At 44.9% G+C, this 8,946-nt stretch overlaps 2 pseudogenes; one reads left to right on the top strand and one right to left on the bottom strand.

Annotated features, from left to right (window-relative positions):
- Positions 1-1,515: 1,515 nt before the first annotated feature.
- LOC133895140 (receptor like protein 29-like) lies at positions 1,516-7,952 on the bottom strand (annotated as a pseudogene).
- LOC133894944 (uncharacterized) lies at positions 2,833-7,386 on the top strand (annotated as a pseudogene).
- Positions 7,953-8,946: the final 994 nt, after the last annotated feature.

Raw genomic sequence — 8,946 nt, 5'->3', positions numbered from 1 at the left:
GTTATGAAGCAAAATATTTGCCCTTAATTGTTTGGTAGGCGGCCGAAATTAGCATGCATGAGAAAACGATGCATGGGTCAATGGGTGAGTATAGTCATAGCTCAAAACAAGTGCACAATCTCGGTGAACTATTGAGATCCACACTATAAAAGAGTATCTTTACTGTTAGCTCTAAAGTGACATTCAATATCAATTTTAAAGTTAGTAGCGAACAATAGCAAGTAGTAGTTGCTCAAAACAAGTGCACATTTTTGATGAACTATTGAGATGCACACTACTAAAAAAAAAGTACCTTAAGTGTTAGCTCTAAAATGATGTTTAATAACGGTTTTGTAGTCCAAGAATGGGTAACAGGTAGTGATAGTCGGGGTAACAGGTACTGATAGTCGACTATCACTGCCGACTCAGGGATCGACAGTGAAGGTGTTATCACTACCGGCTGAAGGTTTCAGTCGACAATGATAGTTGGTTATTATGGTCGGCTAAAAACTTCAGCCGGTAGTGATAGTCGATATTCGAATTGATATTTTTTAGCTTGATAATATGATTTTTTTTGCCCGACCAGACAACCCCACGCGTGCAGTCACAAATCACAAGTCATATGATTTTTCGCGCGAAATACACGCGTGTGCAATTCGAACCCGAGATCACTCAGCTCGCGCGATACGTTCTTACCATCCCACCACAGAAGTGCTTGTGATAACAATAGCATATGTAATCCTTTTGATATCTTCTATCTGAAACTTCAAATGATTATTTGGATATCTAAATACTTCAAATGAAAAAAAATCAACTACAAATTTGTAGATCTCGTCGAGGGCTACAATTTTCGTATAAAGTTTGTCCTTATTAAATTTCGTATAAAAAATTATAATTTTTTAAGATAAACTATCATACATTATCATTGCTTGTTCGTAACATGGATCGGCAGTGATACTCATTATTATTGCTGGTTGGTAACACGGACTGGAAGTGATACTCGACGAACTATCACTGTCGGTTCGTGGTTAAAATCAGCAGTAATAGTCAACCCATCACTGCCGGTTCATAAGAATGGTCAGCAGTGATACTATCATTGTCGGTTCCTTTTGAATACATTTTTATGTTGATCCTTGATACGACCCGGCAGTGATACTTTATCATCATCGGCTCGTAAGGAATCGATAGTAATAGATTAGTATATAAGACTACCCCTAACCATATTCCCTTCATTTCATTCCCTTCCCCGTTCCCATTCCTTTTATTTTCTCTCATCTCCAACAGCTTCCCTTCGAAGGGAATCGCGAGGGGAAAGGAGAGAGAATCCCGTCCTGAAGGGAATGACCCTGTGAATCTCATCGTGAAGGGAACCGTGAAGGGAAACCGTTAGAGCGCTGAAGGAAAATAGAATCTCTTCACGACGCGAATCTCCCCCGCGAAGGGAAGTCGTTGGGTTCGGTCCGAGATCTATTATGTAAGTAGTGACACTGTCTTTGGTATCAGAATCCTCTGAATTCAGACAAACTGAAGTTACGATTACTGCAGTTTCATCTCAGTCGCGCGGGCGATCCAACGGAGGAAATGGGCTCTTCCCCTTCTCGTTTCCTTCGTGACCGTGAGGTTTCGCAGCCCGGAGATGCCAGGAGGAAAATAGCCGGTCAGTCCATTGTTACTGAGCACCAAGAAGGTGAGTGAGGCCAGGTTGGCAGTGGTGTCCGGGATGCCACCGGTGAGGTTGTTCAAGCGCAGGTCCAGCTTCTGCAGTTGTCGTAGCTCGCTGATCCGGCTCGGGATGCAGCCAAACAACGAGTTGTGTAACTCAGGTCCAGACCGACCAAGTTCTTCAACTCACCAATCTGGCTCGGCACTAGCCCGGTGAGCGTGTTGTAGCTGAGGTCAAGGCGCACCAGCAACGTGACCCCGTCGATGCCCTACTGCTTGCAGGATCTCGCCATGGACCAGGCCATTCTGGGCGGAGATGGTGAACACCTGGAGAGACTGGAGGCTGGCCAGATCTGGCGGCATCATCCCGAACAGCGACGGGTTTGCCCTGATGCTGAGCTGTTGCAGGCCGGAAGCCAAGAGGTTGGCGGGCACCGGCAAGGTGAGAGTCGTGGTGGCAGCCGACTTCGTGAAGCAGTCGATGAAGAAGAGGGACTGGAGACGGGGCAGGGAGAGCACCTTGGGATGGAAGGCAGCCGCGTCTTTGCACGTCGGATTGGGCTCCACGCCGAAGTCCAGCTGCGTGATGTGCATGCGCGTTGCCGGCGCCCGAGTCCGCGCCTGCGCCAGGGGCAGGGAAAAAATTATTGCCAATATGGAAACCGATAAACCCGATTTTCCTATTTACCCGTGGGTCCCGATTAAATTTGTTACCGGCCAAAATTTTCGGCGTTTTTTGAATTGGCGCCCGCGCTCCGCTGCACAACACCGTTTCAGCGGCCCGGCCCACACAACAAACCAGCTCCAAGTCTCCAACCCTGTTCTCCCGACTCCCAACTCCCAATCCCCATCCCCATCTCCTGTTCCCAGCCACCGCCATCGCTATTCGTTGCTGCACCCGTGCGGTGCGGCTCGAGTGAAGCTCGGCTGCTCGGGCGTCCAGCGGCGGGAGCGGCCGCGCGGGCCTGCGGGAGTGCGGGCTGCTGCTGCGGCGCGCGCCATGCGCGGCCGAGCGAGCGGCGCGACTCAGCAAGCTAGAGCTACTGAGCTAGTCGGCGCGGCGCGGCGCGGTGAGCTCGAGGCGGCGCGGCTCAGCGTGCAACAGCGGGGCGCTGAGCAAGAGGCGGCGCGGGCGCGGGCGCGGGCGCGCGGCCCGGCGAGCAAGAGCCAAGAGGCGTCGCGGGATCTGCTGTGCACCGTGCTCTGCTGTGCCCGTGCTGTGCACCGTGCTCTGCTCGGCCGTGCACTGTGATCTGCGCTTCGAACGGCTGCCCTCTGTTGTGCTCTGTCTGCTACACTCCCCATCCCCAGTCGGCGTGGTCTGCTCAAGCCTGGGTCTGCTGTGATGGTGATAGAAGGCATGGGAGGGGCGGATCACCGTGACAAAGGCACGGGCGTCGCCGGCGCATCGTCCACCAGTGGCGCCGCTGGTAGGAGCACGGCGACAGATGGTGCTGTTGAGGTGGTCACTCAAGTAGGTAGTAACCTGTTATTTGCATGATTAACTGTCAATTTACCTGAGAGCTAATGAGCTATTCGATGGTTGTAATTTGAAAGCCTGTATATAAGCATGGTATATATATATGAATGTTCTTCATGTGGTAGGATTTGCAGCTACCATCTCAATAGGGTGAGAAATTTTGAAGAATGTTGCTATAATATAATTCTCAATCGCAGTTCAGTTTTAAATCTGGCCACCATACAAACTATACTTTCAGGTGATCAGGTCTAACTAGATGGGATGAAGTGTACATGACCAATCAAACAATATGTTTTATACAGCTTGTCCAATATTTATATTAAGACAATTATAACTGACTATATGACTGGAAACTTCTCTTTGTTTGACTGAATATTCATCTTTTTCATAATATGTATTGAATCATGTGTCTATAATAGGAGTACTGTGAAAAACATCCCAAAGTATGCTTCATGTAAGGCGATGCTTGTCTGAGCAAAAAAATGATGTGTCCAAATACTCATCATCCTCTAGTTTCACACTTGTTTGGTAACTATGTATCCATTTTTTGTTTCACACCGGTTCTGTTTCATGTGCTCATCATCATATTTAGTAGTGGCCATGTTATCTCTTGCATAATTGTTCATATTTTTGTATGGTACTGCAGGGAGACGGGTGAAATTAACAGGAACCATTGAGAACCCTTGGAGCCATGGTGAGCCTCTTGGGAATGGCTTTAGCTGCAATTATTGTCCTGCTCGCATTAAGGGTGGATGTGTGAGCCGTCTAAGGTAGCATTTGGGTGGATTGCCTGGGAATGTGGCGGCCTGCAAAAATGTGCCACTTAATGTTAAGGCATTAATGACGGATGAAGTAGCAATCCGAAGAGTAAGGAGGAAGCGAAACAAGAACCTTCATCTCTATGTTGAAAAGGAGGTTATGTTAGCAAATAGAGATTTTGGGAATTTTGGCAGGGTAAGAATTCCTCCTGATGAAGCAGGACAGATTGAGATGGCGATGAGAGAGTCATTGAGAGAACATGCCATGGAACGTGCCAACACTTCGCCTTTTGGTAGGACTGGTGGTAGTGGGTCTGCAAGTTGTTCAGCTAATCAACAAAGTACACTTGACAGGTAAGAATTGTATAATTGAGAAACTGATGTTGAATGCAATTGTACTTGTGCACTTACTTTTGTTTTTGTGTGCATGATTGTACAGGTTCTACCAAAGCTGAAGTGTTTCACAAGATCCCTTTGACATAGATTTGGCACGCAGCAGGGCACAAGCGCAGCCTCGGGTGGACATTATGCTCATGGGGGATGGCAAAGAGAAGCTTGGGAAAGCTTTGACCAAGTGGTTTCATGCCAATGATATTCTAGGAAGAAAAGCAGACTGTCCGTACTTTCGATCAGCCATTAAATTAGCCCAACAGCTGGAGAAGGAGTGCACATTCCTATTGGAAGAGAAATAGATGGCCCATTGCTTGATATGAACTATGAAGACATGGAGGCTCACATGGCTGAATTCAAGGATGAATGGGGTGACTATGGAGTTACCATCATGTGTGATTCATGGACAGGTATATACTTGTATAATCGAGGAAATAAGATTGAATGCAATTGTCCTTTTGCACTTACTTTTGTTTTTTTTGCATGATTGTACAGGTCCTACCATGATGTGCATTATTAATTTTATGATCTTTTGCAATGGACGTATGTTCTTCCACAAGTCTATAAATGCAACTGGTTCTATCCAAAATGCAAATTTTATTTATGATTGCCTTAGAGAGGTGGTTGTTGAGGAGATTGGGGCTAAGGTTGTCGTTCAGATTGTCACAGATAATGGCTCTAACTACAAGAAAGCATGCCAGCAGCTCATTGCTCAGTATCCACACATTACTTGGCAGCCATGTGCAGCTCATACTATCAATTTGATGTTGAAGGACATATGACGTTTTCCAGAGGTCACGAAAGTCGTGGACAGTGGAAAGTGAATTTGTAGATTCTTTTATAACCATAACAGGTAAATACTTGTATACTTGAGAAACTGATGTTGAATAAAATTGTATTTGTGTGTTTACTTTGGTTTTTCATTTTCAGGCTGCATGCTATGATGAGGGAGCAGATTGGTGGAGAGTTGATTCGGTGGAATGCCACTAGGTTTGGCACGGTTTTCATCTTCCTTGAAAGTTTTTGGGACAGACAGGATAAGTTCAAGGTATGGATGGTGTCTGATGAGTGGACTAATAGTGCGTGGAGGGATGAAGAGGACCATGAATTCACATATGATTGTTTGACAAATAGAAGATGGTGGAGTGGCATGGAATTGGTGTTGAAAGCTGTCACACCAATCTACTCTGTACTTCGCTTTGCTGATCAGCAGAAAAGCGCATCTATATCTGGATTCCTTCCAAAGATGTTGAAAGCCGTAGATGACATACGTGCTACATTAAGTAATAAAGAAGATTTCCGTGATAGGATAATGGAAGTAATCAACAAGAGACTTCAATATCTTCTCAATGAAACTCTCATGGTTACAGGTAAGTGCTGAAATGAAAATATTGCTCAACTTGTATCCTTTCCTAGCTGAGTGCTAAACTTGTTTCTTTTTCTAGCTGCTGCACTTGATCCTGAAGCACTATATAGGTCGAAGCTTGTGAAAAAATCATCTTCCAGACACGCTGTAACATTGGCCCTCAAGAAGATTGCAAGCTCATCTTCAAAGGCATCTGATGCAATTGAACAATTTGCTTTCTTCAGTGCAAAGAGAGGGTTATTTGGAGGAGAGGAGGCTCGACGATCGGCACTTAGTGGCCGTATGAGTGCAGGTTTTGTTTTGATTGCAGCTTTTTAATGGTGTTATTGCAAGTTTTTTTTTATTACTTCTCTTGTTGTGATACTTGTTCTGTTATTTATTGTAGCTGATTGGTGGGATTCATAAGGAGGAGAGCATAAAGAACTACAAAAGATTGCACGGCGTATTGTTTCACAATGCATGTCCTCCAGTGGGTGTGAGCGAAACTGGAGCACATTTGCTATGGTTCATACAAAGTTGAGAAATCGGTTGGGTTATGAGAAGCTCCACAAGTTGGTTTATGTCCACTACAATTTGAAGTTGTGCATCCAACATTTCGTAACTGACATGCAAAGCCTTCAAGAAATTCAAGGCTCTAAAGAAAGGGAGTCCGATCCTTGTAGCATCATGATGGATGTTGCTATGTATGATGAAGGCAACCCAATTATGGATTGGTTGTGCAACTCTAGGAGTGAGTCTGCACCTATTCTTGATGAATATGTTGACAATGAGCCTGAATCCCCAAGCCCAAGTAGATTTCTCATAGATGAGTTAGGAATGGATGAAGAAGAAGTGGCCATATTTAAGAGGAAGCTTGAGTTTGGTAGAAAGGGCGATAAGAAGAAAGGGAAGGTAGGATTGGAGGAAGATGAAGAAGGCATTGCGGACGATTTTGAGTCGGATTCTTCACAAGGTAGCCCAACTTATGCTGAATCAGGGGATAACAGTTCAGATGATGCAGGTTGCGGTACAGATGATGCTGCAGGTTGTGGTACAAATGATGCTGCAGGTTGTGGTACAAATGATAACTCAATTGCATATGTAGCATTTAAATTCAAATGGGTACCTATGAGCTTACATTTGAATTTGTAGGTGCTAGACGTGAGCAACCAACCTCTATCCGTCCAAGATCAACAAGGCAAAAGAAACTCTCTATCAAGGGCCTCAATCTTAAAAAGGTTTGACAAACCTCTTGCCCTCTATCTTAAAAAAGGTTATCCATAGTATTTATCCTATTCTTGTCAAACCTTTTTCTAATCAAATATGTACTTGTGATTAATTAACTTCAACAGAATCAAAGAACAGTTAGAGATTTTCTTTGGAAGTCTATTATATTGACAGTTTAATTAAGTTGTGTGTTTTTTTAACAGAGCAAAATAGTATGCAGTTGTCATTGATCTTACACATTTGTATATTGTGACCAAATTTTGAGTATATGTCAATATTTGTAGTGATCCAAGCCTCCAAGGACTCTGGACGGAGTTAGTGATCAAATCTGAGCATGTCACCTGTTTTGTCATCTTGGTTCAAGTGCTTGTAATACGTGGGACTATGGAGTATGGGCTGATTTAGTGATCAGATATTGAGCCTATGTGACCCTATTTTGGTTTATATGTTTGTAATATTTGAGACTACGGACTGATGTTTATGTTGTGCATTTTGGTTCAAACTTGTAATATTTGGGACTATGGATTCATGCCAATGTTTCCTATTTTCTTCCAAACATGTAGTATTTGAGATTATGTCAGTTGTTATGCTTAAATCTATCCAATAGACTATGCATGTGGAAGAATATGAGCTTATATGATGTTTTGTGCACTTATCAAATGGAACATATTGAATGTGTGCTATGAAAGTGTGATATTATCTCATTTATATATTATTAAGCGCTATTTTTTATGTCAAATAGTTTGGATACAATCTATATGATTTTTATAGAGAAATTGAGCCATTTTTTTTAATTTTGTCCGAAAAAGTTTGTCTATCGCCGATGGAATTCCGATAAATCCGATAATCCTGTTTATCGCTAACCTTCGATATTTTTTTGTTATCGATAAGTTTTTCCTTGGCCAGAGGCGGCTGACTTGCACTCGAGGCCCGGCTACGGCGCGTCGCAAGGGTCGGGGCTCTCGGTACACCAGTCCCGGTCCGAGGACACAGCCTCCATGACGCGGAACAGCATCTCCCTCTCGGCTGGGTCCATAGCCGCCACCGCCACCGCGTCTATGGGGAGCAGGAGCAGTATAGACATGGGCAGGGCAATGGAGGCTGGCACCATGGTGTTCGCGCGTGCGTGAGGTGTGTCTGTGTGAAATTTGGGGAGTCTCACAGTCTGCGGCAGAGGTGGCGGCGGGCTTACGGGCCACGCTCGTGTTGCAGCCTGCTCTGCTGTCACTACTGCATCGCATGACCGGCCCCATCTTTGTCATATTTTCCTATCTTTCATCCATCTTTCTGAGATCCCATCGGCCATGGATATGATGAGAGATAAATAGAAGGTCGCAATGCATCTTGATCTCCATCGTCTGCTCTGCTGCTGTTTGTTTCCATGATGTCTTTCATTCCTTATCTGAAAAATCTCATTTTCTTCACCTTACTGATCAAACGATGTTAGTATTGGTGTCGCAGTTAACGAATTAACAATGTTCTTCTAGGACTGGCTGTGACTGCTCTTTGCCTTGCCCTCCGCAGCGCCGCCGAGTGCTCCATGCCCGCCGTCGTGTCCGCCCCGTGCCCTCTTGTCTCCTAGCTTCTTCCCGTCCAGGGATGGCGCTCTGGCCGTCCGGCGTGGCATGGAGTGGAGGAGATCTGAGCACCCAGCCTGGCAGGCTCCTCTGGGGTGGGTGGCCGGAGCCGACGAGCCGCCATGATCACCGTGGTGATGGCATGGTGGCTAGTGTTGGAGGTGACTGGTGCTGTCGTGAGTCGTGACTTTGAACTGGCGCGGAGGTGCCCAAGTTTGAGGTTGATCAGGTTGGGTTGGGCTGTCATGCGCCACTGGGGCTCAAACGAAAATATATGAATCTTATGGGAATTTTTTGAATAAAAATGAGATTTAAAAAAGTAGTTGGGAAAATAGCTCAATCGTTTTTTTGCCCCGTTTTCACATTTAATTTCCTTTTTTTTCCTTTCCCGCTTAAATCCCGAAAATACGAAAACGATCGAGAGAAATATAGAACTGATAAGGATCTTTTTTCTTAACGTAAAACATAAGGAATTTTAGGAGGATTAATATCTGATATTGAACACGGAATTTCGTTTTCTGCCTAGCC

The sequence above is a fragment of the Phragmites australis genome, chromosome 16 (genome assembly GCF_958298935.1).
Source record: "Phragmites australis chromosome 16, lpPhrAust1.1, whole genome shotgun sequence".
NCBI classification, from domain to species: domain Eukaryota; kingdom Viridiplantae; phylum Streptophyta; class Magnoliopsida; order Poales; family Poaceae; genus Phragmites; species Phragmites australis.
Note: the sequence above shows the minus strand (reverse complement) of the source record. Positions and strands in the feature narration are given on the sequence as shown.